Below are 26,960 nucleotides of genomic sequence, written 5' to 3'. Positions count from 1 at the left end.
ATAATGCAATAAGACGGCATCAACAGATCAGCAGCCTGTATGCTCATGTAATATCTTTGTCCCCCTTCAGTCCAACGTAAAAGGAAGAAAAGGTAGTCTGTGATTCTGACCTTATGTCAGTCATGTTGAAAGGTTGGGAGTCAGTGACTAAAGCAAGGGACCACTGGAGGCTTGTTTTAAGCCTCTATTGCTGCAAATAAACACATAATCCATCCAAAGAGGTGATCTGCGTGATCTGCCCACTTCCAAGCGGAGGGCAACCTTATTTGAATTCAGCTGGAGCTTCACTTTTACACAGAGACAGGAAGAAAAGAGGGGGACAGAAAAGTGAGCAACACTGTAGGACTCCATCTGTTCCTGTTGAGTCATGGTTGGTTTCTGTGCTGTAGTAGTGTCTTCTGACTTAAGCCGTAGAATTAAGGAAAGGCCGTTAAGAGGGGGGGAACAAAAAAAAACAAACAAAAAAAACAAAGCAGGGTTCAGATGTGCTGTTTAAAAAAAAAAAAAAAAAAAAAAAAAGCAGGTTGCCCTCCTAGAGTCCAGTATTCTACATATTGCACCTTTAATTCAGAACTAGTTAGGGTCATGGGTGCAAAATGCACCAACCTTTGTTTTTGTTTACTTTTTTGTTATAAAGTGTGAATGTGCTCAGGAGAGTGTGTATTTTTTCCCCCCCCTTTTCTCAAAAAGGAGTTAACCTCGTGCCTTCCTTCCAGACTACTGAACCAGTAATCCGATGAATGATTGGTGCCCTGAAAGGTGTCAGATTGTGTGAATGTTGAACAAAAGCCCCGTGGGTTTGAGTTCATTTAAAAATCTCAAGCACCAGCAGATATCTTAAAACTCAAAATATCAGTTTGAACTGCAGTGCTGTTAAAAGACTTGTTCAACAGGATAGGACTGATTTAAATAACAGATTTCTTTATTCATCAGTATCACTGCATTTTAATAAAATTCAAATAAAAACTGTTCAGAGTTTGTGATCCATTTAAATTTAAAAAAAAAAGAAAAAAAAAAAAGAAAACCACCATTCTCGACACCAGGGGTCTGTATGAAATGTGAACAAGCGAACATTAAAAATCTATTTCTAACACATATTGACCGATGAGTGCTTTCCTTTCTGCACACTGCGCCTCATCTGTTTATCTCCATGGTACACAATATGACTTTCTCCATAAATACAAAAGCAGATTTATAACTCGGTTCCTAAAATGTTGTGATGCTGTGTAAAAGTTCAAATTGAGCAAATGTTTTTCATGAAACAGTAAAGTGTCCCAGTTTAAACACTTGGTATGTTTTCTATGTTCGATACTGAATAAAATATGATTTCATGAGATTTGGAAATCATTGCAGTCTAATGTTATTTACATTTTACACAGCGTCCCAACTTTTTTTGGAACTGGGCTTGTAAACAGGATACTGACTTGGAGCCATGAGCTACACTTGACCTACTGATTCCTGTTGTGTGTGTGTGTGTGTGTGTGTGTGTGTGTGTGTGTGTGTGTGTGTGTGTGTGTGTGTGTGTGTGTGTGTGTGTGTGTGTGTGTGTGTGTGTGTGGCTGAGCTGCAGTGGTCTACTGTGACATTGAAGTGAGGTAGATAATTGTTCTTCCATCCTTAATGGAGCACAAATGCCCAGCAGATTGAATAAGTTATGATGCATTACTACACTGAATACTTTTAGCCACTACTGCTAGTATTATAGAATTTTGTGTACTGTTTCCATCTGTCTATGAAGGAGTGACACTGGATTTCTCAGACACAACTGAATCTGGTTCAGTTGTGTTGTCTATATGACTGAGCCTGGTCCTGTCCTCTGGTTTAGCCGCTCTGGTTGGTTGCTCCAGGGGTCCTCCAGCAGTGATGGGCCATGGTGCACTGGTGGATGGGGAAGTGCTTTGGTGGAGGGTATCGGATTGGCAGAGGGGGCAGTTTCCGGCAAAGCTGCTGCAAAGCGACCCCCAGTACTGCTCGCATTGTTCACGCAAACGACGTCCGACCCACGTCCTGACCTCGTCTCCGCACTTCAGCAGGAAGTTCGTCAGCTCCACGTATGGCCTGGCAGGACGCGAATACATCAGGGTCATCATAAAAAAATACTTAGCTGTTTTGTCCAAATGTACATTTAGAAAAACAGTCACTTGCAGGAAGTGCCAAAATCAACAATAGAATAATGTCCCAGTTTTATTCATTTTTCCATTTGAGCAATTAATGAAATAATTTTGAATGTATTTATTTGTACATACATATGGCAATAAAGAAGAAATTATTACCTTTTTTTGCCAAAGTGTTTTACTTTGTGATTAAACTACTGACATGTATAACTGGGACATGTTAAAATGTAAACACTGTAAAATTATTACCAAAGTGAACCTAAGAAAACACATGCAGCAGTTCATAACCCACTGATTACTGTGAATCCTCCTCATTCAGCAGGAAAGAGCACTGCATCTCCCACCATATTTTTCAATTAAAAAAAAAAAAAATAAAAAATAAAATTGTGGCTGTTAGTAGTTAATTTGTGTGTGTTTGCGTTTCTCACCCAGGGGGAAACATTAGGTGGAACTGGACCAGGTTTCCCACGGTGTCTATGTGATCCCGCAGTGCCAGGCAGAGGTGGTGTTTGGTGTAGCACTCCCTCTGAAGCACGCACACCATCTCCTTTACCGCCGAGCACCGCCGGCTGATGCAGCTGAAACGCTGCCGCAGCCCCACCGCCATGCACCGCAACGTGTCCTTCACAAATGATTTGCCCTGCGAGAAAAAAGAAGAGTGAGTGGACGATTACAAGGAAACCTATGATTTTTTTCTCCCACATAATCTTTTATTGCAACCATGTTTTTATTTGCAATAGTCTTTTCTATCAGATTCAAAAACTTCCATTTAGTTTGTATTCTATTATTGATTTACTATTTATGTCCATGTTTGATTTATCATCTTTTCAGTCATCTATAAAGTACTTTGAGTTGGTCTAAGTTCTATGAAAGTGCTACGCAAACAAAAAACAATCAATATGTGACAGCCTTAAATCAAGGGGTTTACCTAAAATACTGTTTAGGAAATACAACCATTTTTATACACGGTCCTCGATTTTTAGAGGCTGAAAAGTAACATAATTTTAAAATAAGGATTTTTTATTTATTTATTTATTTTAAATAGTTGGATGAAAATGGTTTGTAGTGACCGACTGTGTGACGTCTAGAACCGTCGGACATCACCAGATGCTGTGTTTCCTCCCTTCAGATGGTATGTCAGGCCTATACTGAAGCCACCTTCAGTTTAAGCTTGTTGTGGCTCTCTTTAACTTAAGTTTTATCTTCAGAGGCTGAAAACCTGCTGACTTGGCCATTGAAGAATATCTCATTTCTTTGCATTGAAGAACTCTTGTGCTGAATTGCTAACGCGACAGCTAATGCAATACTTTTGTTAAATCCCTTGAATTAAAGCTAAAATCTGCACTTGAATGATTTGATTTGAAATCCACTGTGGTGGTGTCCAGAGACCAGAAAACCAAATGCTCTGTGAATGGGGTCACTGTGAAAAACATTAGTTTACACTGGAAAAACGCATTGATAAATTCCACTAGGCGACAAGTTTGACCAGAGCCAGTAACAAGAAGAGGAACGATTACAACAGCCTGTAGCGCTTCATTGACTAATGGTTGACAAATTACAAGAAAATAATTAGTTAAAAATCCAATAAAAAGCTCAGCAGAGCACCAGATATGTGAATCAGTTTTCCACTATCCCAATTATACAGATGATTAGTGAAGCTTTAAATTAGAGTGTTTTCTCCTCAGCAAGGACATTCTTTTTAACAATAAATATTTCGGTAAATTGTACATTATATTGTTTGTTACAGTAGAAATGTGTTCTATACAGAAACGTGACCATAAAAGAAAAACCTGAATCAGTGAAGGAATGCTTCCACACAGCTGGTGGTCTGAAAAACTCCAGTTTATTATATAATGTCTTATTTGTAGATAGGAAAAGAAATCCTCTCGGGGGAAACCATATTTCTCTGTCATTTGTTCAAACAACAGTAAGGTATTATTGGCAAATAAGTCTTTAAGTTTAGTAATACCATTATTATTCCTGCTAATCTTGGCTGAAAACCAGGATTATTCTTAACAGGAGAAAGGAGATGCAAGTTTGGACTATTAAGTTAGCGTATCAGCCGCCGTGCTGTCCTGTTTACTCTGATGGAAAGACAAACAGCCAAAGGAGAATACACGCAGGAAGAGACTACAGTGATGTTTATGCAGTGGCTTGCAGTGCTGACAGACACCAAGTTCAGTTATCTAGTTCATCTTAAAGGGCAACTATGACTGACATACAATGAGGTGTGAAATCTATTAGAGGTCTATCTACAAAACAAGAACCCGGAGCGTTAATGTGGACCGGGCCGAAGTCACTTTCAAAGAGGTTTCACCGTAAACAACAGACTGCTGAGACTGGTTCAGCTGAGACTTCAAATCAATGGGAAAGATGTTAGAAAACAGTAGGATTGGGAAATATGTAAAACTTCCACTTTACTGCTTTTTTTTTTTTTTTTTTCCCCTCTATCGTCTGAATAATTTTCAACCAAGCAGAAAACTCTGGAGCTGAAAACTGAAGCCAACACAATGTGCCAAAAAAATACAGTCAAATATCGAAGGAAACACTCAAAAAGCACAAGCCTGCTCCAAGGCAGCCAGTGTGGCCTTTCCAGGGAATAATATTGTGTTTTATATATAAACATAATGTAGGAGTAGGTAATGCATAACAATTTGATTTGCTTGAGCTTATTATATAATATTATGCTACAGTATATTTCTAACTACAGAGCTCTCTCTTTCCTTAAAGCTGCAACACATTTTGGGGTCAACTTGAAAGAAGCCAGGTGTGGGTCAGAGGTCAAAGGTGACATGATATTTGAAATCCTTATACATTACTTTCTATATGTTGACAACTCACACCACGCTTGTAAGAGTCATAGTTTATATAAGTTTTAAGGCTTTTTGTCAGTTTTGAACCAGTAAATTGTTAACTTGACCTTGAAGGCCGCGGTGGATGTAAGCCAAATTTTAATGGACTGTTAACACGAACCCCTCTCTACACTCCTACAAAGTTTAATCAGAATTCATTCAAAACTCTATGTTTACAGACCCATAGAAATGCTACCAAAAACATAACCTCATTGGTGGATGTAGTAAAGCAAAACAGGTATTAGATCATACGTCACTCTATATTTATGTCCCTGTGGAGAAATGTGATTGCAGCGGAAGTCACCCCACATGTGTATACACCACATAAGCATAAGCCATTTTCACTCTCCTTGGATCTTAGGGGTGATTTTGGCCAGACCAACTGGGCAACCTACCTGCTGCTCGTGTTTAGAAGTTTGATGGCTTGAGGAAGGTAAAAATGTTTTGAAGTTTTATTTTGTGAACAAAGGGGGACAATAGCAGTTTAAACTCCATCTGACTATTTAATTAATCTGGTGAAATTTCAAACGGCACAAATTTTGTGCTGTTTCAGAGTGGTAAAAAAAAAAAAAAATCAATCAACCACTGGGAATTATTGAAAGTATGTTTTCTATAAGAGACTGAAGTTAATGTGCATACTAGCAGGAAAGGTTTTGTGTTTCTGTGTCTGGAGTGAAACATTTTGAGTGTAACATCCAGATATGATGTGTGCTGTTCTGTGTTTATATACATTTGGCAATCAGCATTTAAATATTTTAGGTATTTGTCTTATTGTAAGAACTGCACATGATAATATTTTGTATTTCACATATCACATTATGTGCAGTTGATCATTTGTATATATTGTTGTTCCTGAGATTTATATCAATAAGGAAGCCATCTCCCACAAACCCCCAACCAGTCATGGCAGATGGCTGCCCCCCACCTTGAGCCTGGTCCTGTCTGAGGTTTCTTCCTGTTTTAAAAGGGAGTTTTTCCCTCCCACTTTCACTTACTCATAGGGTCAGCTGATTGTAGGGGTTTTTAATCTGTGTTGCTGTATGATCTTTACCTCACAATATAAAGTGCCTCAAGGCAACTGTCTTTGTTATTTGGTGCTATGTAAACAGAACTGTATTGAAAAATAATAACTTACGACTTACAGAGAAGGGGTGAGGTTAAATAAATGTCCACTTCTTCACACTCCTTTTTGAGTATGTAAACTAAATATCTTGTTATGCATTTCACTTTATTTTTGTATACTTTAAGAGAAATATTTTTCCTAAATTACATTCTGTACACTGTTGGCAGTTCTTCTAACAGCCACTTGGGGTAGGCTCTAAAAGCCAGACTATCCTCATCCACTTTTACAGCAGAGAGAGAGGAAAAAAAACCCAAAACAACAAAAAAAAAAAAAAAAAAAAAAAAAAAAAAAAAACAAAAAAAAAAAAAACCAAAAAAAACCCCCCAAAAACACATGTTGACAGCCCAGCACAAAAACCATTTGACCTCTGTCTATATGGATCTTCATGACAGCTGGTGAACTCGCCCAATCGTCAGTGTATTTGTCCAACTGCTCAACTGGAGTACGGTCATTTGATGACAGTGCTGCTAGCGCATTAGTACAGTATGTGAGGAAAGAGTAAGATATAATAAGAGGGTGGCTGTGCATGTACAAAGACAAATTTGAATCTGCGAGTTAAGCAGTGAAGAAAACAGGAAAACATTTGGCGCTGACCTAAACAAATTTCAGATTGTCATCTATACCCTCAACTAGTGCCCCAGCGATAAGTGGTGCACACTAAGAGAATGGTAAAGGCCTAAATGCTTGACCCCTACATTGAGGGGATCCGGTGGCTCTGTAATGCTGTGGGGGGCTTTTTGCTGGCACGTATTGGGTCTTAGGGGATCTGCAAATCTCTACAAAATTCTTCTGGGTGATCATCTTTATCATGTTATGAAACATTTCTACCCCAATGGGAAGAAGCACTGAAGATGTTTCCTGCAACACTTTATCCTTTAATCCACGACCATCTGTATCAGGTACATTCACTCAGAGATCCTTAAAGAACATCATCTTCTGTTTCTGCTCAAACTGGGGACACATTAGGCCTGCATCATTTTCTCATACATTTCTATTCTAGTAATGTGGACAGGATGTTCCTGTTCTCTCCTTTCACTTCCCCTCTCACGCTGTTCTGTAACTGTGCTGCCATGCATAACGATACACTGCTTCTTATACAACAAGCATTCCTCACAAATGAGTGCAATGATGGAAGGGATTAAATGAAATAAAAACACGTATCCAGATATGCCTTCTCCAACCCTGCCCAGGCAACTTCTGAACTTCCCCTCAGCCTGTCAGTTAGTGCCCCACAGGCGTAACGACACACAACTGACTTAATAAATGAGTTTATTTTCAGTGTGAATGTGAGACATACGGGTTTATCCTCACCTGCGAGTCGTAGTGTCCAGCGTTGTGCAGCAGAGTGAGACATATGTGGTACAGCCCTTGGATTTCACAGGAGCTGTTGCTGAAACACTGAAACATCCCACAGCCAACATCACCTGAACTCACCAGGCAACTCTGGATCTCCACTACGAGACACAGTGAGAGATTAGCATTAACTTTCCAGGTAAATGTATGTGCCAAATAATGTGCTGCTGTGGAATTAAAAACAATACACATCCACTGTCAAGCCTCAGACCTTTGGCCTTCACTTTTCAGAAATTAGTATCGTGCCATACTGCAAATTTTTCATATCAATCCAACACAAAGGAAATGCAGGGCCAGTAGTAATAATAATAATAATAATAATACTTTTAACTTAAACAGGCAGCTTATGTAGGGGAGAGGAGTGTGTCATGATTTAGTAGATGAATCATCCATTTGCAAATTCTGATCACATTTTAATGACCGCTAAATTACTGTGTTTTTTGTTTACTTCCCACAATAATTAACAAACGAAGCACACCTTTCAGCTTTTCATACATTTTGAAACTCATGTTTTTGGAGAGGTATACATTTTTCCATTTCCAAAACAAATAAAATAAAAATAATTAAAAACAATTCACTGGGCTACATACTGAACTTAAGAGGATAGAAACAAAGTATCGATCCCGTCTAGCTAATATCGATCCAATAGCAACGTTGGTATCAACAGTATCATGTTTGGATCGATCCCCTCAACTCTATCAGAAACCCATCTGTAAGTGTATGGAATGTAAATTAAGAGGATTTAGACATTTTTAAATGTTAAATAGTACTTTTTGATCAGCTTTCCTTAGATATTAGACACATAAAAGCACTTCGCGGTCAGTAAGCACAACCAGAATTCATACATAAGGCACACTGTCCATTTTTGAGAAAATGAAAGGATTTTAGTGAAAGGTTATAGTCCGGAAAATACGGTATACGAGTTTTGTAAGGTAGTTTGTTTCGGGCCAGGAGGCTGGGAGACTTCGCGGTCTGGGATACAGCACACAGTTTCACACACTCTTCATTTTGCACTTTATGGCGCTGTTGGAAACGGTCAAAATACTAGTAGTGCTAGTTGCACAGCGTCAACACGTTAACGAGGTAACCGCTAACGCTAACCGCAACGCTAACGCGTTGACGCCGTGCAGCCCCACGCACGGGGCGATCCGCGGTAACTCGTTAACGGAGATTTGCCGCGTTAATACAGTTATGGCGTTAACGTCATTTTAACGAAAGTAACGCTGCAGCACTAAAAATAGTAATCTCCAAATGTTTTCTTTTTACCGACGAGCTCCTCTTTGATAGCTGCCGTGTCCATCTTGTCCACCTGCAGGTGAAGCGATGGGGGGAGGGGGAGTTGTGTTCAGTGAAGGAGAGGCAGAGTAACGCAGCGTGGAGACAAAATGGCAAATCATCCTACCTTTGTTAATAAGAGCTAGAAACATACTCTGCAAAATTAAGTGCCAAACCATGCTACCTTTGTGAATGTTACCTACAAGCATACTTTAACGGGTAAAATGAAGTGGCAAGCCGTCTTGGCTTTATGAATATGAGCTACAAGCATACTCTGATGGGCAAAGTTAAGTGGCAAACCGTCATACTTAACTTTGTGCTGGAATTACTATGTGACAGCAGAAATGTGCATAAACTACTTACGGTAGGACGTGTTGCCAAAGTAGGATGGTTTGTCAGAACACCGGGAAAGGGATACAAAGGGAATGTGCATGGACAGGGTCGAACCACCGGAGTCGCGCATTGAATTACAGTCACCAACAGCACAGGAGGTTAGAGAGGCGCGCACGGCCAACAGGTTGTCTTACAATGAGATTAAATGCGCAATAAGGGGGAGAAAAAGCTCTTTTTTAGGGCCAACAAGGGCCTCAGGCATGCGCGTCATGTAAAGTTTTCTTCAAAACGCAGTTTCCGACGCTTAAATGCGACCGTTACACGACCTGTGAAAACTTGCATGTGGCGACTCACCTGTGCTCTGCAAAGAGAGGCGCCTTTTCATCTGGCTCACTTCTTTCTCCAGAACATCATGCGGGTCGATGGTCAGCACATGACACACCAGCAGCAGGAAAAACACAGTGGAGACAGCGGACGCGTTCACCGGCATGACTGAGGTCGAGTCAGCGTATGTGCGGTGCTCTTTTCTTCTCTTGGTAGATGTTCGCGCAGCTAGAGCTCGAAGCCTCTGAATAACTTTACTCTGTGACGACGAGATCGAGGCTGAGATATATAGGTCCGCAGGAGACCGGCGCGTTCACGAAGGCTGGAGCTTGGGTCTCCACCAATCACAGCCTAGCGCCGTGACCGCGCAGCACTTGTGCAGCTGAAGGTTTATCATTGATGAGTGACAAAGAGGAACCTCCACCCCCTCACCCCAGCAGAAGATCGATGAATTTGAAAAGAAACAGATAAAAGTAGTGATTTCGGTTTTTTTGGTTTCTTGGTAAAAAAAAAAACACGAAGAAGGACCCACGGAGGAGAGAAATGGGGTCAGGCAGAAATGGGAAGGATCGCGTTGAGCGAACACAGAAAATAAAGTGAATCCCATTCCCATCAGCTCTCCCCAGAAGTGAAAATGTTCTTATAGAGGCCGCTTGTTCCTCCGGAGTCTGCGGGGGTGAGTTTGACGGCTTGCAGCTGCTTTCTTGGCGAGGCGCAGAGACGTGCAATGAGGAACGTGTCAGACGCGTTTTCCCAACTGTTAGGAAATCCTACAGTTTTCCTACATCATATTAGCGTGAAACAACTTCTGCGTAAACACGCAGCATTTTCATACTAAACATCCAGGGACACTTTCACACGCGAAATACTTAATCCTTTATAGATCTCTCAAAAGCCACTAAGAAGCAGTGCAGGTAGTGTGACCAGTTGTCCATGAGGACTGCTGCTGAGACTGCACAGCAGCCCACTCCGCTTTTTGAGACATTGTCCCACATTGTGATGTGCTGATCTATGGCTACATCTTTACTGACAACCAAAGAAAATGAGCAAACAGAAGTACCAGTGCACTGCAATAACTTCTAAAGTAACAGTTTTAGAAGTTCTTTTAATAGAAAGCGAGAATATAGATGTGCACAAAAGAGCTATTGCATAGCCTCCATTTACATTCCCAAAACTGCTCTAAAGTAAAATATAGTAGCTATAGTTAATTCTTCTTCACATCATTGATACTAAACCTATAACCTGCACAGTTTGTGCATGTTAGGAATATCAGATCACCTTCCAGTAATCGCTCCATATTATTTCACCCTAATGTCACCAAAGAGACTACTGGAGCTGGATGCAATACTTAATGATTAATTTGAGAATACTTAGATACTTATCTGTGTGAGACTTAGTTACACATTCAAATTATGAACCTTATGCGGGGTTTGGCTGTGAATATAGGCACACATTTGCTGGCAGAATATGCATGCAATTCTCTTTGAATTTTGCACCCAACAAGACTAATTAGTGTTTAACTGCAGAGGCTGGTCGGGTTGATAGACTGAGTGTTGCCACCTATTATCAAGTTTTTTGTTTGCTTCCCGTGAACAACTGGCCAATCAAAATTGGGTCAGCAGAGACTCAACTAATGTTTGATCAACTATTAAAGAACAACTTCAACTTTTTAACACCTGTAAGCCTAGAAGAAGCAACTTTTGAAACTTAGGGAACAAAATAACTGGGTTTGCATCAGAGGTTAGTGAGGGTGGTCTCTGCCTATGCAGTTACCCTTGGAAAAACCCCAAATATTGAACTTGAGGTCAAACCACAACTTTATTGAGATAAACTAAGGTGTCTAGACTTTACATTAAGAGAACAGGCGAGGTCGTCAAATGTCATCTTTATGGGGAAAGAGTTAAAGAGAAATAAATCCACCAGCACTATCTGATATCAGTTAGAAAATAGTGCCAGTGCTCATATCATGTAAAATCACTCAATATAGCCAGACCCCCTTTAACACTTTATACCAACAGTAACCATAACCTCACGTTATTTGAGCAGGAAGGTGGAGGAGAAGCCAAAAAAACCCCCCAATGTGTAACAGAAAACCTGAAAAGCTGAACCCTCACAGAAATCCAACCAGACAAGACTGAACAGCACCCATCTATCATTCAGTGCAGGCATGATCTTAATTGACTTTAAGCCCCAGTACAGTTTCAACAGTTGTGAGTTAAAGGCCATACATGAATAGCCTGTCATTCACAGCAGTCATGCCCTTAATTACATTTAAGCCTTGATACAATTTAAAGAAGTGAGTTTTAGCTGCACACGAACCTGCAGAGTTAACAGACGTGAACCAGTCAGTGTAACTGCAGTGGCACCTCTGCATATGCATGTTTAAGAATGTGTACAGCTCTCTCCTTTTACATTTATTTGTGCAAAAACTTTCAGCTGTCAGGACAGATTTTTTCCTACAAAATCATCATGGCCAAATAGATTCGCAATAATTGTAGTAAAGATTAATACTACAATATAAAAATGGATATGGATGGATATCAGGAAATCGAGGAGAACCTGTGCAGTCCTGTGTGGATGCAGTTCGGTCTAAAATTTGTTGGACAAAGGAAATTATTGTAGTTTTTATTTACAGTGGCTTGCAAAAGTATTCGGCCCCCTTGAACTTTTCCACATTTTGTCACATTACAGCCACAAACATGAATCAATTTTATTGAAATTCCACGTGAAAGACCAATACAAAGTGGTGTACACTTGAGAAGTGGAACGAAAATCATACATGATTCCAAACATTTTGTACAAATAAATAACTGCAAAGTGGGGTGTGCGTAATTATTCAGCCCCCTTTGGTTTGAGTGCAGTCAGTTGCCCATAGACATTGCCTGATGAGTGCTAATGACTAAATAGAGTGCACCTGTGTGTAATCTAATGTCAGTACAAATACAGCTGCTCTGTGATGGCCTCAGAGGTTGTCTAAGAGAATGTTGGGAGCAACAACACCATGAAGGCCAAAGAACACACCAGACAGGTCAGGGATAAAGTTATTGAGAAATTTAAAGCAGGCTTAGGCTACAAAAAGATTTCCCAAGCCTTGAACATCCCACGGAGCACTGTTCAAGCCATCATTCAGAAATGGAAGGAGTATGGCACAACTGTAAACCTACCAAGACAAGGCCGTCCACCTAAACTCACAGGCCGAACAAGGACGCAGCAAACATGTGGAAGAAGGTGCTCTGGTCAGATGAGACCAAAATGGAAAAGGCTATGTGTGGCGGAAAACTAACACTGCACATCACTCTGAACACACCATCCCCACTGTCAAATATGGTGGTGGCAGCATCATGCTCTGGGGGTGCTTCTCTTCAGCAGGGACAGGGAAGCTGGTCAGAGTTGATGGGAAGATGGATGGAGCCAAATACAGGGCAATCTTGGAAGAAAACCTCTTGGAGTCTGCAAAAGACTTGAGACTGGGGCGGAGGTTCACCTTCTAGCAGGACAACGACCCTAAACATAAAGCGAGGGCAACAATGGAATGGTTTAAAACAAAACATATCCATGTGTTAGAATGGCCCAGTCAAAGTCCAGATCTAAATCCAATCGAGAATCTGTGGCAAGATCTGAAAACTGCTGTTCACAAACGCTGTCCATCTAATCTGACTGAGCTGGAGCTGTTTTGCAAAGCAGAGTGGGCAAGGATTTCAGCCTGTAGATGTGCAAAGCTGGTAGAGACATACCCTAAAAGACTGGCAGCTGTAATTGCAGCAAAAGGTGGTTCTACAAAGTATTGACTCAGGGGGCTGAATAATTACGCACACCCCACTTTTCAGTTATTTATTTGTAAAAAAATGTTTGGAATCATGTATGATTTTCGTTCCACTTCTCAAGTGTACACCACTTTATATTGGTCTTTCACGTGGAATTCCAATAAGATTGATTCATGTTTGTGGCTGTAATGTGACAAAATGTGGAAAAGTTCAAGGGGACCGAATACTTTTGCAAGCCACTGTATTTATTTTTAACACCTCTACAGTGGATTTTAAATCAAACAATGAAGATGCTGAATTGCAGACTTGCAACTTTAATTTAAGCAGTTTAACAAAAGTATGTCATTAACTGTTTAGGAACTAGGAATATTTTATTACACAGGCAGCCATTCCAGAGGCTCAAAAGTAATCGTACAGACATACAAACATAACTGGATTGTTTTAAAAATTTGTATGAAAATCATTTGCAGTCATTCTCTGCCTGAAGTCTAGAACCAATGGACCAATGTCTTTGTGAAACCAATTATGGACCTAACTGTACGCGCCCACTCATATGTGTCCGTGCTATGAGCCATAATTTATATTTCTTGTGAAAATATTAAGCAATGAAATTAATTGCTAAATTAATTCCTAAAAAAAAAAAAAAAAAAAATCAGATGGTACATTTTGAATAAAGACCAGCCTCCGATGTCCTATTTTTCTTTCCTCATCTTGCACTCTATTTGTTGTGCTTAAATGTTTTGACTCGTGTCTTGGAGTTTCATCAGAGTCTCCATACGAGCTAAACAAATACCTCATCTCTCTTACTCTCACTCTACTGCTCAACTACTGGCAGCTTAGCTTCATCTTCACTGCATTCAAGTGGCCTTCAGCAGGACTGACTGAGAAACATTGTGTGTGCGTTGCAGCAGGAGGCCAAGGAAAAAAAGGACAGAACATGTTTGTGTGTGTGTGTTCATGCAGGGGCCAAGTCTAGGAAGACGTCCTCTCACACGAGGTAATATTTGGACGTTGGAAGACTATTTTCATAACTTTTCAAGTTGATTCAGCCTCCCACAACTTGTGGTGACCACCCACACAATGACCCGTCACTGCCAACAACAAACATGCACACTCGCATGTTCAAAACAACACCAGTGCACACACATCGCTGTGCAAATAGTATGTATGCAGGGCCTTCTTGTTCTTGCCCTCTCATGATAAACACGATACATGTCTGACTCATTGCATACACAAATCAGATTCGCTACTAGATGTAAGATGTTTATGTATGTGTTTTGTACAATACGTTACAAAACTTGGACAACTTCAGGGATGATATAACTGGTTTTAAATGTCCCAAACCACAATAACTGCATTTTTCTATTTATGTCACTAATGTAGCCATAATATAATTCAATAAAGTCATATTTTCAGTGAAAGCTTTTATTTTTAATCATTATTGTTTCATCAAAACACCTTAAGGTGAGGTTAGATGTTCCAGTTGGCTCGACATCTCTGTCGTGTTTATCTTCTTTTGCTTTGATTTCTATTAGATATCAATAAGTAAACATGTTTTTTTTATAATTCAGTTGAACATCTATAGATGATCACAAGTACTGTATTGATAGACAGGAGGATGGCAGAGGATGACCAATGGATCTTACACCGTGCAAACATACACACAGTGCAAAAGTGTGGATCACTCACTTGCTGAAAACAAGGAGTAAAATCAATAATATTACCCAAGCTGCAGTGACACACAAACACACTCACACACTAAGCCGACTGACTGACTTTAGGGTTAAAGCCAGAGTTCATCGAGGATTTCAGAGTGACGGGGCTTCTCTTCAATGAAAACTGTAAGCACAAGAATCCCAGAGGAAGGGACACTGCTGCATAAACTTGGATGCTGATGATGCACATGACAAAAAAACATGTTTGAGTTCTTTTTCAATTTTTGCTCCTATAGTTTTGATGGTGTTTTTCCAGTACAGAATAACCATTCATGGTTTATGTATATACCACACATACACTGCTGCATTTTTTGGCAATGACTTTCAATTAACACAACCGAGTAGCAGTTTAAATGTTGGAAATGGTGACAACCCGTCCACAGAAGACAATAGTGGACAAAAAGATATTACATCCGTAGTGGTTTAGGACTCCCATAGAGAAGGAATTGGAAACAGTTTCGGTAAATGGTAGATGGATTAGTTCTTATATAGCACTTTTCTATTCTACCTGAGCACTCAAAGCGCTGTCCAGGGAGAGTTTTGAGGCTACAGTTTAGAAAAGTTCAGTAACTGTCATGTGTTTTAATACTGTTTCATTCCTGAGTCTGTTCAAGGAAACCCTGAAACATTAAAGTAGTTGAGGACCTTCCCAAGGATGTCACAATGTGACTTTTAACATTAAGAATGAAAACGTAATGCCTCCCCGTCGGGGAATCGAACCCCGGTCTCCCGCGTGACAGGCGGGGATACTCACCACTATACTAACGAGGAAGGTGGCTTCCGACTCGTATGTTGCAGTATCGATCGTGACGCAACTATGTCCACAGTGGGATAGTATCGCTGTTTCCCCGTTTTGATAGGTGAAGTTGTGCACGCCTGTAATGTGTATCAAGTTTAACGTGCAAATAATAGCAGACAGAGATTAGTATGACTAGAAGCCTCAACGCAGAGTTCTCTACCGTCAACGAAAGAGGCAAAACCTCTTCCAAAACAACCATAATGAACGTATCACGTATAAAGTCGAAACAGCGCCAGAAGACAATAGTGGACAAAAAGATATTACATCCGTAGTGGTTTAGGACTGCCATAGAGAAGGAAATGGAAACAGTTTCGTTAAATGGTAGATGGATTAGTTCTTATATAGCACTTTTCTATTCTACCTGAGCACTCAAAGCGCTGTCCAGGGAGAGTTTTGAGGCTACAGTTTAGAAAAGTTCAGTAACTGTCATGTGTTTTAATACTGTTTCATTCCTGAGTCTGTTCAAGGAAACCCTGAAACATTAAAGTAGTTGAGGACCTTCCCAAGGATGTCACAATGTGACTTTTAACATTAAGAATGAAAACGTAATGCCTCCCCGTCGGGGAATCGAACCCCGGTCTCCCGCGTGACAGGCGGGGATACTCACCACTATACTAACGAGGAAGGTGGCTTCCGACTCGTATGTTGCAGTACCGATCGTGACGCGACTATGTCCACAGTGGGATAGTATCGCTGTTTCCCCGTTTTGATAGGTGAAGTTGTGCACGCCTGTAATGTGTATCAAGTTTAACGTGCAAATAATAGCAGACAGAGATTAGTATGACTAGAAGCCTCAACGCAGAGTTCTCTACCGTCAACGAAAGAGGCAAAACCTCTTCCAAAACAACCATAATGAACGTATCACGTATAAAGTCGAAACAGCGCCAGAAGACAATAGTGGACAAAAAGATATTACATCCGTAGTGGTTTAGGACTGCCATAGAGAAGGAAATGGAAACAGTTTCGTTAAATGGTAGATGGATTAGTTCTTATATAGCACTTTTCTATTCTACCTGAGCACTCAAAGCGCTGTCCAGGGAGAGTTTTGAGGCTACAGTTTAGAAAAGTTCAGTAACTGTCATGTGTTTTAATACTGTTTCATTCCTGAGTCTGTTCAAGGAAACCCTGAAACATTAAAGTAGTTGAGGACCTTCCCAAGGATGTCACAATGTGACTTTTAACATTAAGAATGAAAACGTAATGCCTCCCCGTCGGGGAATCGAACCCCGGTCTCCCGCGTGACAGGCGGGGATACTCACCACTATACTAACGAGGAAGGTGGCTTCCGACTCGTATGTTGCAGTACCGATCGTGACGCAACTATGTCCACAGTGGGATAGTATCGCTGTTTCCCCGTTTTGATAGGTGAAGTTGTGCACGCCTGTAATGTGTATCAAGTTTTACGTGCAAATAATAGCAGACAGAGATTAGTATGACTAGAAGCCTCAACGCAGAGTTCTCTACCGTCAACGAAAGAGGCAAAACCTCTTCCAAAACAACCATAATGAACGTATCACGTATAAAGTCGAAACAGCGCCAGAAGACAATAGTGGACAAAAAGATATTACATCCGTAGTGGTTTAGGACTGCCATAGAGAAGGAAATGGAAACAGTTTCGTTAAATGGTAGATGGATTAGTTCTTATATAGCACTTTTCTATTCTACCTGAGCACTCAAAGCGCTGTCCAGGGAGAGTTTTGAGGCTACAGTTTAGAAAAGTTCAGTAACTGTCATGTGTTTTAATACTGTTTCATTCCTGAGTCTGTTCAAGGAAACCCTGAAACATTAAGCAGTTGAGGACCTTCCCAAGGATGTCACAGTGTGACTTTTAACATTAAGAATGAAAACGTAATGCCTCCCCGTCGGGGAATCGAACCCCGGTCTCCCGCGTGACAGGCGGGGATACTCACCACTATACTAACGAGGAAGGTGGCTTCCGACTCGTATGTTGCAGTACCGATCGTGACGCAACTATGTCCACAGTGGGATAGTATCGCTGTTTCCCCGTTTTGATAGGTGAAGTTGTGCACGCCTGTAATGTATATCAAGTTTAACGTGCAAATAATAGCAGACAGAGATTAGTATGACTAGAAGCCTCAACGCAGAGTTCTCTACCGTCAACGAAAGAGGCAAAACCTCTTCCAAAACAACCATAATGAACGTATTACGTATAAAGTCGAAACAGCGCCAGAAGAGTATAGTGGACAAAAATATATTACATCCGTAGTGGTTTAGGACTCCCATAGAGAACCAATTGGAAACCGTTTCGGTAAATGGTAGCTGGACAAGTTCAAGGGCGTAGATTTGGTTTTGGCATTGGTGGGGATGGATGATTCAACCACCGAACCCTGCCCTCATTTTTTTTTTCCTTTTTGTGTTTGCTTCTTGATAAAAAAAAAGGGGAGAAATATACTTGCCTACATATGCTATTCTGTATGTGTTTAAACCATTTAAAATTACAATTCATAGTTTTATATGTGAATTTTATAATGTTAAATTACTATTAAACAAATGACTGACTAAGAATTTTAGACTTTAGTTTACTTCAGCCATATTCCATATAAATCAGGTATCATACAAAAATAAAAATAGCTTCAAATACAGTCATGACAATAAAAGAATATGACTTTAAGGACTTAACAATATTACTTCAGTTATAGTATACCAACATCTCTTATACATTAGCATTAAGGGAACACTGAATGACCTGGTGGTTTTTGTCCATAAAACTACTCATCTAAGATTACCACAAAATTATTATTATGTGCTTGATGTGCCTCACCTTTGGCCCTGGCTCTTCCCCTCTGACTGCACTAGGACATATTGCCACCTGATAAAATAACACATTGATTCGTGCCATATAAAAAGTGAGACTTGTCAATTCAGATTCTTTGTCAAATGTACACTAATGAATCAATTTACATCAGCAGCCTAACAACTGTCATGATAATAAATACTAGTTAATCTATAGCACCAAATCATCAGTCAGTCACCTGTGACCTCGCCTCTTCACCTCGGTCCGAGCTACAACATGGCAGAGCTGCCTCTGTCACCTGATAAATAACAGTGACACATTCTAAATACATGCAGTCACGCATGTGCTTCAAATACAGTAATGAACCACCAAGTCATCATCCAATTTCACCTGTGATCTTGCATCACCATTGCTCTCTGAGCTTTGTGTTGGTTCTTCTGTCACCTTACAAATAGGACATACATGACAATAAGAATAAAATGTGTAGCTGCTTCAGTGTTTCTGTCAATTTGTGCAGATCTTGACTCATCAGTAATGTTTGTAGGGTGAGTGCATTTTTAAAACAATTTGTGCAAACTGCACTACGAGGTGGAATATTTGCACAATCATGACTACCTCATGATATTTTGTCTCAAAAATCAACCCTATGAATATGTCAGTACCATTAGGATGAAATTATTGTGTCACCAACATTTTAACGTTAGACATATAATTTTAACAGCCTCTGTAAACTAATATCCTGGCTTGCTCGAGGCTGCCGTTTTCTCTGACAGTTTCACTCAAAATTAGAAATGCTACTCTGGGAGACTGAGATAACTAATAGTGCTTCCTGTTGTGCAGTTAGTTTCCCAAACACGTTATTCATGGTTAGATACAATTTTAGACTGATGTGGGCCAAAGCCTAGCATAGCCTGTAACGTTATTATGACACATTTTATGAGGGAACTTGACTTTAAGTGACTGACAGGTTTTTTTGAAAAATACTTTCTTATATCCAGGTTCTTCCTTTTTGCTGCCATCCTCCTCTCCTCCTTGCAGGTCCTTGCAGCGCAGGTTTGCCGCTGCTAAAACTAAACAGAGCTCCCTGAAAGGCACAGCCAATCACATTGGCCATATTTGTCACAAGAGGTAGGACTCCAGTAGAGTATGTAATTTAACTCTTTCTGCACCGCTCGGTGAATTAGACATTGACAGATCGTTTTTTTTCTTTCTATCGGGTTTGTTTTTCTTTACTCGAAGAGATCAAATTATTGGTGGGGACAATTCAATAATCGCTGGATATTGGTGGGGGCATGTTCCTTTCATCCATGCCAAATCTACGCCCTTGGATTAGTTCTTATATAGCACTTTTCTATTCTACCTGAGCACTCAAAGCGCTGTCCAGGGGGAGTTTTGAGGCTACAGTTTAGAAAAGTTCAGTAACTGTCATGTGTTTTAATATTGTTTCATTCCTGAGTCTGTTCAAGGAAACCCTGAAACATTAAGCAGTTGAGGACCTTCCCAAGGATGTCACAGTGTGACTTTTAACATTAAGAATGAAAACGTAATGCCTCCCCGTCGGGGAATCGAACCCCGGTCTCCCGCGTGACAGGCGGGGATACTCACCACTATACTAACGAGGAAGGTGGCTTCCGACTCGTATGTTGCAGTACCGATCGTGACGCAACTATGTCCACAGTGGGATAGTATCGCTGTTTCCCCGTTTTGATAGGTGAAGTTGTGCACGCCTGTAATGTATATCAAGTTTAACGTGCAAATAATAGCAGACAGAGATTAGTATGACTAGAAGCCTCAACGCAGAGTTCTCTACCGTCAACGAAAGAGGCAAAACCTCTTCCAAAACAACCATAATGAACGTATCACGTATAAAGTTGAAACAGCGCCAGAAGACAATAGTGGACAAAAAGATATTACATCCGTAGTGGTTTAGGACTTCCATAGAGAAGGAAATGGAAACAGCTTCGGTAAATGGTAGATGGATTAGTTCTTATATAGCACTTTTCTGTTCTACCTGAGCACTCAAAGCGCTGTCCAGGGAGAGTTTTGAGGCTACAGTTTAGAAAAGTTCAGTAACTGTCATGTGTTTTAATATTGTTTCATTCCTGAGTCTGTTCAAGGAAACCCTGAAACATTAAGCAGTTGAGGACCTTCCCAAGGATGTCACAGTGTGACTTTTAACATTAAGAATGAAAACGTAATGCCTCCCCGTCGGGGAATCGAACCCCAGTCTCCCGCGTGACAGGTGGGGATACTCACCACCAACCATGACTGTATAAACTCGCAACAGCGCCAGAAGAGTATAGTGGACAAAAAATATATTACATTCGTAGTGGTTTAGGACTCGAATGAATTGGAAACAGTTCAGGACCGTTTAGGTACATGGTAGATGGAAGATGGACCCGTTCTTATTAGGGGTGTGTTTAAATAATCGATTTTCCCATTTAAATCAATTTTAGCTTGAATAACGCCATATCGATTCATTGAATCCTGAATCGATTTTTTTAAATACAAATTTATTTTTCCAGAAACGGTTAGAGCAAAACTATTTCAAGAACCACCAAACAGCTAAAACAGCAAATGAGAGCAGGCGAACGGATTCCATACAAAAAGGTAAACACAAAACGATGACCCGACGCATCAGAATCTGTGAGATGTTGACTTTCTCACCCGACAGCACATACACAGACACACCGTCAGTGCTGAAAGCCTACAGCACACAGATTCTGATGCTGCAGGTTTTGTCACTCTCCAAGCAAAATTCACTGAACAAACAGCAAAAGAGGATCAAAACTACTATGAGAGCATGAGGGTGGGAATGGATGTTTGTATTTGAGTGTGCCTGTATGTCTGTGTCTATATGTCAGGCTGGGTATCAGACGCCACCTCTCTGGGGACATCTCAGGCCCTCCAAGGTTTGGAGGCCTATCTCCCCCCACCACTTCCCCTGCCGGTGGCAGACGCCCTCAGACATCGATGCGTTGGTGGTTCTTTGTGTCCGGGGGTGGGCGTCCGGGTACACATAGGCTCACTCCTTGGTGGCTGCTTATCCGGGCCTGGAACCTGGGGCTCGCTCGGGCCACTTCGGGGGTGGGGTGCCCTCGGCCTCTCGGCCTGGGGCTCGGTCACTCAGGCACAGCTGGCTGCCGGCGGAGCTCACGGGCACGTCACTGCAACCCCCCCTGGCTTCTGCTCCGCGGTTGCTGAGTGATCCCTCATCTGGGACTCTCCTCAGCTCTTTCTGGGACAGTGGCGCGGCTGCCCCTCTGTTGGTCTTCCTTGGTCTCTTGTGTTCTGGGGGCCTCTGGATGTCTGGAGTTTTGATCTCCTCCATACCTGCTTCATGCCCTGGAGGATGGGACTGTGGCCCCCCACACCCTCTAGCAGATCATTACATTAAGGAACCTTTTAAATACAAGCGCGCTCATGCTCACAGGTGTACACACAGGTGATCACACACACAAACTACACCCTTTTTGGCTCCTACCTCAAAGCACACTGTGCGCTGTCGATCTTACGTGCTGCACAATAATGTTTAATATTAAGTATTTAGTGTTATATTCCCATATATCATTGTGATGTTGTTTATTCTATTACTCTCGTTTTCTTCTGCTTGTTTTCTTTTTTCTTTCTCAACAGGTGATCCAGGTGATCGATATATGTATTTTTTGTCTGCTTATTTTGTTGGTTTTTGTTTTTTGCCCTTTATCCCCGTCCCTCTTCTCCGCTGTTTTTTTTTTGTTTTGTTTTGTTTTGTTTTTTCCCCCCTCTTTCTTTCTCCCTTTTCTTTTCCCCTGTCCCGTATCTAGCAAGTAAAAAAAATAAAATAAAATAAAATAAAATAAACAATAAAAGGTAAATCAAATGGACCATTACGGCAAGGCTGGGATGGTCAATTTGTTAAAGTAAATCCGTTGGGCATCTTTCTTCGCCTTTAGACAATAATTCTGATGGCAAAAGAACCAAACGGGACAGGTTTAAAAAAAAAAAAAAAAAAAAAAAGAGGATCAAAACTACGCTTCACGTTTGATAAACATCGTCATTAATTCCCTCTTACTTTTGCTGATTTGCTCCACCACGATAAAATCACACTTCCTGCATAGCTCTTTCTCTCTCTCTCTTCAAGAACAGTTTCCCATCTCAAATCTTTGTTTTCTGTATTCGTTTGCTTATTATGCATCAGTCTACTGTTGTGTGCAGTGCTGTCCCGCTGTTTTTTTTGTTTCTCAAAAATGACCTCGGACAAGAAAGCCTCATTTTTACTGTTCAACACTGAAGAAATGTAAACTTTTTAAAATGTGCCAAATTGCGAAACGCTTAGCTGTGTCTGTAATAAAACATCTTTAACTTTGCTCTGCTTCACTTCAGCAGCATCAGGTAATGATCATAAGTTGATTCATGGTTTTCTTCCGTTTTTGATCCACTGCAGAATGTTCTTAAGGGGTTTATCTGCTATAAAAAGCCAGGCCAGGAAAATCTCCTTCATGTTTTTCTGTTTTATCCTCAGTTACTTTGACACAAAGGCATCTGCTGTGATGCTCTGATGAAGTCTGACAAGTGTCAGATTTATAATATTTCTGACTGTCTGAGTCAAGCTCGTATCAGGACCTTGTGAATCGGAATCGAATTGATTATAGAAATCAGTGAAAATATCCAGCCCTAGTTGTCACCATTCCCACATATGGTCAGATTAGAATCACCAATTAACCTAAACCTGTGGATGTTTCTAGACTGTGTGAGGAAGCCGGAGAACCCACGCAGCATGAGGAGAACATGCAAACTGCACAAAGAAAGATCTCAGACTGGATGTGAACAAGTCTGGGGCTTGGTTTAAATCAATTCATGCTGTGAGGCAGTGCTAACCGCTGTGCATAAATACTTGAGGTAATAGTATTCCCAGCTCAGAGTGCTTGTGATAATCATGAATCCACAAGATTAATTTACTCATTTTATTTGCACTACCAGTTTTTTTTTCAGCCAGTCCTTAGAAATCTCCATCAACCGCTCTTCTGATGTGTTCGACTGAAGTAGATCGCTCTCGACTGATCCATTTAGCAAAAAAAGAGTGAAATGCTGCGTCAGACAGCTTCTTTTATGTTAGACTTAACAAAGAAAACTAATAAACACCATACACCAGCTTTCTTTACACAGAAAATGCTGCAGGTTTCCATCTTTAAAAAGCGTAACTGTCATTTCCTCTCTGTTAACTGTATTGCCATCTCCTTTAAAGACAAACTGATAAAAAATATGGTTTATCAACTGATGAAAGCTTGGCAACTACGAGAAAGACAAAGAGGGACATGATGGCAGTTGTTTTTAATGTAAGCACATGAGATGCACAAACTTCATATTAAGCACACACACCAAAGAAAAATCTGACATGATGAAATGAAAAATTATGGCCTGTAAACATGAAACAAATTCATTCATTGCATTGCTTTTCAGTAATTTAGTTTTTTTTCCCCTCGGTCTATCAAAAATGAGTGCAGACAGTGTGCAAGCCTAAAAAAATAAAAAAAATAACAGGAAACATAATTACTGGAAAATGTCTATATGATAGGCATAAACAGAGTGAGTGAACAATTGGCTCTGTATTACAAAATATAGAATTGCTAAAAAAAAAAAAAAACCGAAGAAAAAAGTAATGCACATTGGAAAAAAACCAAACAAAAAAAAAAGCCAGTACCGAAAAAAAAATTAACAATCCACACTCAAACGACGACAGCGCACCACTCAGCGTTGTAGCCCTTCTCCCGAAGCAGCCTCACGCAGGAGCAATGACACACTCCTGACTAATCCATTGAACTGGAGGCACAAAACAGCCTCCTCTTTCCTCCTCTTCATCGTCCACTCGTCCGATGCTGCACCTTTCCGAAGGTTAATGCAGCCATACAGAATGTGCAGACCACTAGAGACCAGCATGTGTGCCTGTATCGAGAGAGAGAGAGACTACTCATTTTTGAGCTGCTGTCGACTTTACGCTGTGCTTTGGGTTTTAAACACACACCTCAGGGGGTTTTGGGGCCAGAGGCAGACGGAGCCTCTTGTGGTTCTGTCTGTTCAGATGGAGCAGAGTTCAAACTTGAGGTGCTTTCCTCCTTCCTGTCCCCTGACAGAAAGTCGTGGATGGCGGTTTCTATGTGCGGTCGGAAAGTGTGGTTCATCTTGGGGTCCACGACCTGAGTTATGATCCTGTCCACACCAGACTCCAGCATGCCCGATCTTAAAATACATAAATAAATTATGGCTGAGTGCATGGTCGTGCAAAAGTCTTCAGTCACTTCCTCATTTCTTTATATTTTGCTAGGAAAATGGGAAATAGATACACCAATTTATTGAAGCATGTGTAAATATAAACTGAAATACAATGTTTAACACAAAAACACAAAAGCGAGTTCGGCATTTGTCAAAAAAAATCATTGCGGGAATTTAAGCTGTTATAAATGACTTGTTGACCTAAAGTCTGTCCGCCCCCCCCCAAAAAAAAAAAAAAAAAAAAAAAAAAAAAGCATTCCTGTCACAAAGTAGCTGCTGCAATTAATTTTTCGAAAAGTGACTTTTATATATCTTTTATTTATCTGGGTAAAAAGTTAAAAAAAAATTATTATTATTTTTTTTTTAAGAATCTAGCCAAGAGGGCATCAGAAATTGTAAAATATAACATCACGGATCTAGTGACCAGACAGGACTGAACTGGTGACAGTATGGGTACCAATACACAGAGTCATAGAGATCCTTCAAAAACAGATCATTTCTTTATTTTACATATAACCTGTTCATAAATCCTGTTCACTACAGTCTTTTTACTAATTTACGTAAAGAAATTAGATGTAAAAAACCCCAAAAACCAACATGTGAGTGTGCACTGCAGTAGTGCTGTCGTGGAAGGAAAGTTCTGGTTTGCAAAGTCTGCATTTAACTTTATTTGTTTTATTCGTCCTGTTTTGTGGTTGGCGCTACGTTCTTCTTCATTAATATTGAGCGCAGTCTTGGCAGACGATATAGGCGATACTGCCCTCATACCTCCCTGTAGTGTGTTGCAGTTACAAAAACACATTTATGTGGTTTTAGTATATGACACATCAACAATGAAATTCCACATCAACTAATTTTTATAGGTGACATCGTCAATTATGTTAATTAACCCTTTTCTCAGGCAGACAACTGAAGATGTTATCAATCAGATGCTTCCAGGTGGTATTGTTACACCTTGAAAGGTGTAAAAGTACCACCTGAAATCTCCTCATCCATGCTAAATATTATTTGAACCAAATATTTAATATTTGGATTCATGGCTCAATCAGACCCGTTGGCACTGATTTTTAGTCTAGTTGTTGTGTAATTTGGCATAACTTTTAAAGGGCATGACTTCTCAATACTGTTCATGTGCTGTAGATAGTTTTTAAGGCTTGCAACTCATTCAGTGTCCTCATATTTTTAAGGACACACTGCACACCATGCTGAGCTACACCAATTTTTCAGCTAATGACTGTTTGGCAGTCAGCTTGTTGGTGCAAAAATACCATTTTATGTCTGTCAAACTGCATTATCTTTGGCATTTTTCATGGATTGAACTAAAGAAACCGGAACAGATGATATGCCAAAAGATACAGTCTTTGTCTGTTACGTGTCAACAAGAAAGATTCATTCCTTGAGTTAGGTGCCCATTTTTTCCTTGAAGGATTCATAAGCCAGTGTTACATAGCTTAACAAACAAAACAATAGTCAGGTACAAAGGCTGGACTAAAAATGAGTGAAAAAGCAGCCAATGTCCAAAGGAAAACTTTGAAGGATTTTCTGAAAGCCCGGGGAACTATTGTTGAAAGGTTGCAAAAAGCTCAAAGGAAACACTCACTGAACGACGCTTTGCCTCAGTCCGTTCCTCATCTGGTTCTTGTTGATGGACGGGTTCCAGTTCTGCGTGCTCAGGTGCGATGTGACAAAGTTGTCCACTTTCTGTCGGAGGTTCTGATAGGCCGGCTGACAACAACAACAGCGCGGTAAATATGCAGCAATAGCGCACACTAAGTAACGGAGTACACTGTGCATTGAAAGTATACTGTAGTATACTGTAGCCAGCTAAAAAGACACTCGGATAGATTTAGGACAGTTAAAGTGGCACTGACAACTTTGTTTATGTCAGGTTAGCTAAAGTTAAACAGAAACAAAGCAGAGTTAGTAGATTACCTTTGTATCGACGTCGGCTAAGCAGTCCCGACGGAACTCATCAAAAAGACCCCGGTTTTTCAGATGCTCCACAATCATCCCGATGAGCTGCGGGTCTCCCGGTGGGAGGTTGGCCGGATTGACGTTAACATTACCGCTTCCCTCGGCCATGCCAAACCCAGGAGGCTATTTTATTACTTACCTGTTAGCTGCATTGAACTAGCCAACCACTTAACTATCCACACTAGTTATTCTACAAGACGTACGTTCGATTCATTACCCTCGAACAAACTGCGGGCAAAGTGATCGTTAGTCTTGCTGAACAGCAGACGCCCTTTTAAAAAAGGTAGAAGCAGAAGTGCAAATCGAATGCCTCCTTTCCCCCTTTTC

General features: G+C 40.6%; 5 non-coding genes and 1 pseudogene across 5 annotated transcripts; all 6 read right to left on the bottom strand.

Moving 5' to 3' along the window:
* Positions 1-36: 36 nt before the first annotated feature.
* Positions 37-26,947, bottom strand: LOC134636298 (uncharacterized; annotated as a pseudogene).
* Positions 15,553-15,624, bottom strand: trnad-guc (transfer RNA aspartic acid (anticodon GUC)). The gene has a single exon. It is a non-coding gene; the product is annotated as a tRNA-Asp (tRNA).
* On the bottom strand, positions 16,205-16,276 carry trnad-guc (transfer RNA aspartic acid (anticodon GUC)). Its single transcript has one exon. It is a non-coding gene; the product is annotated as a tRNA-Asp (tRNA).
* On the bottom strand, positions 16,857-16,928 carry trnad-guc (transfer RNA aspartic acid (anticodon GUC)). The gene has a single exon. It is a non-coding gene; the product is annotated as a tRNA-Asp (tRNA).
* trnad-guc (transfer RNA aspartic acid (anticodon GUC)) lies at positions 17,508-17,579 on the bottom strand. Its single transcript has one exon. It is a non-coding gene; the product is annotated as a tRNA-Asp (tRNA).
* trnad-guc (transfer RNA aspartic acid (anticodon GUC)) lies at positions 19,958-20,029 on the bottom strand. Its single transcript has one exon. It is a non-coding gene; the product is annotated as a tRNA-Asp (tRNA).
* Positions 26,948-26,960: the final 13 nt, after the last annotated feature.

This window comes from Pelmatolapia mariae, linkage group LG10_11 (assembly GCF_036321145.2).
Source record: "Pelmatolapia mariae isolate MD_Pm_ZW linkage group LG10_11, Pm_UMD_F_2, whole genome shotgun sequence".
NCBI lineage: Eukaryota > Metazoa > Chordata > Actinopteri > Cichliformes > Cichlidae > Pelmatolapia > Pelmatolapia mariae.
This window is presented reverse-complemented; position numbering and strand designations above follow the sequence as displayed.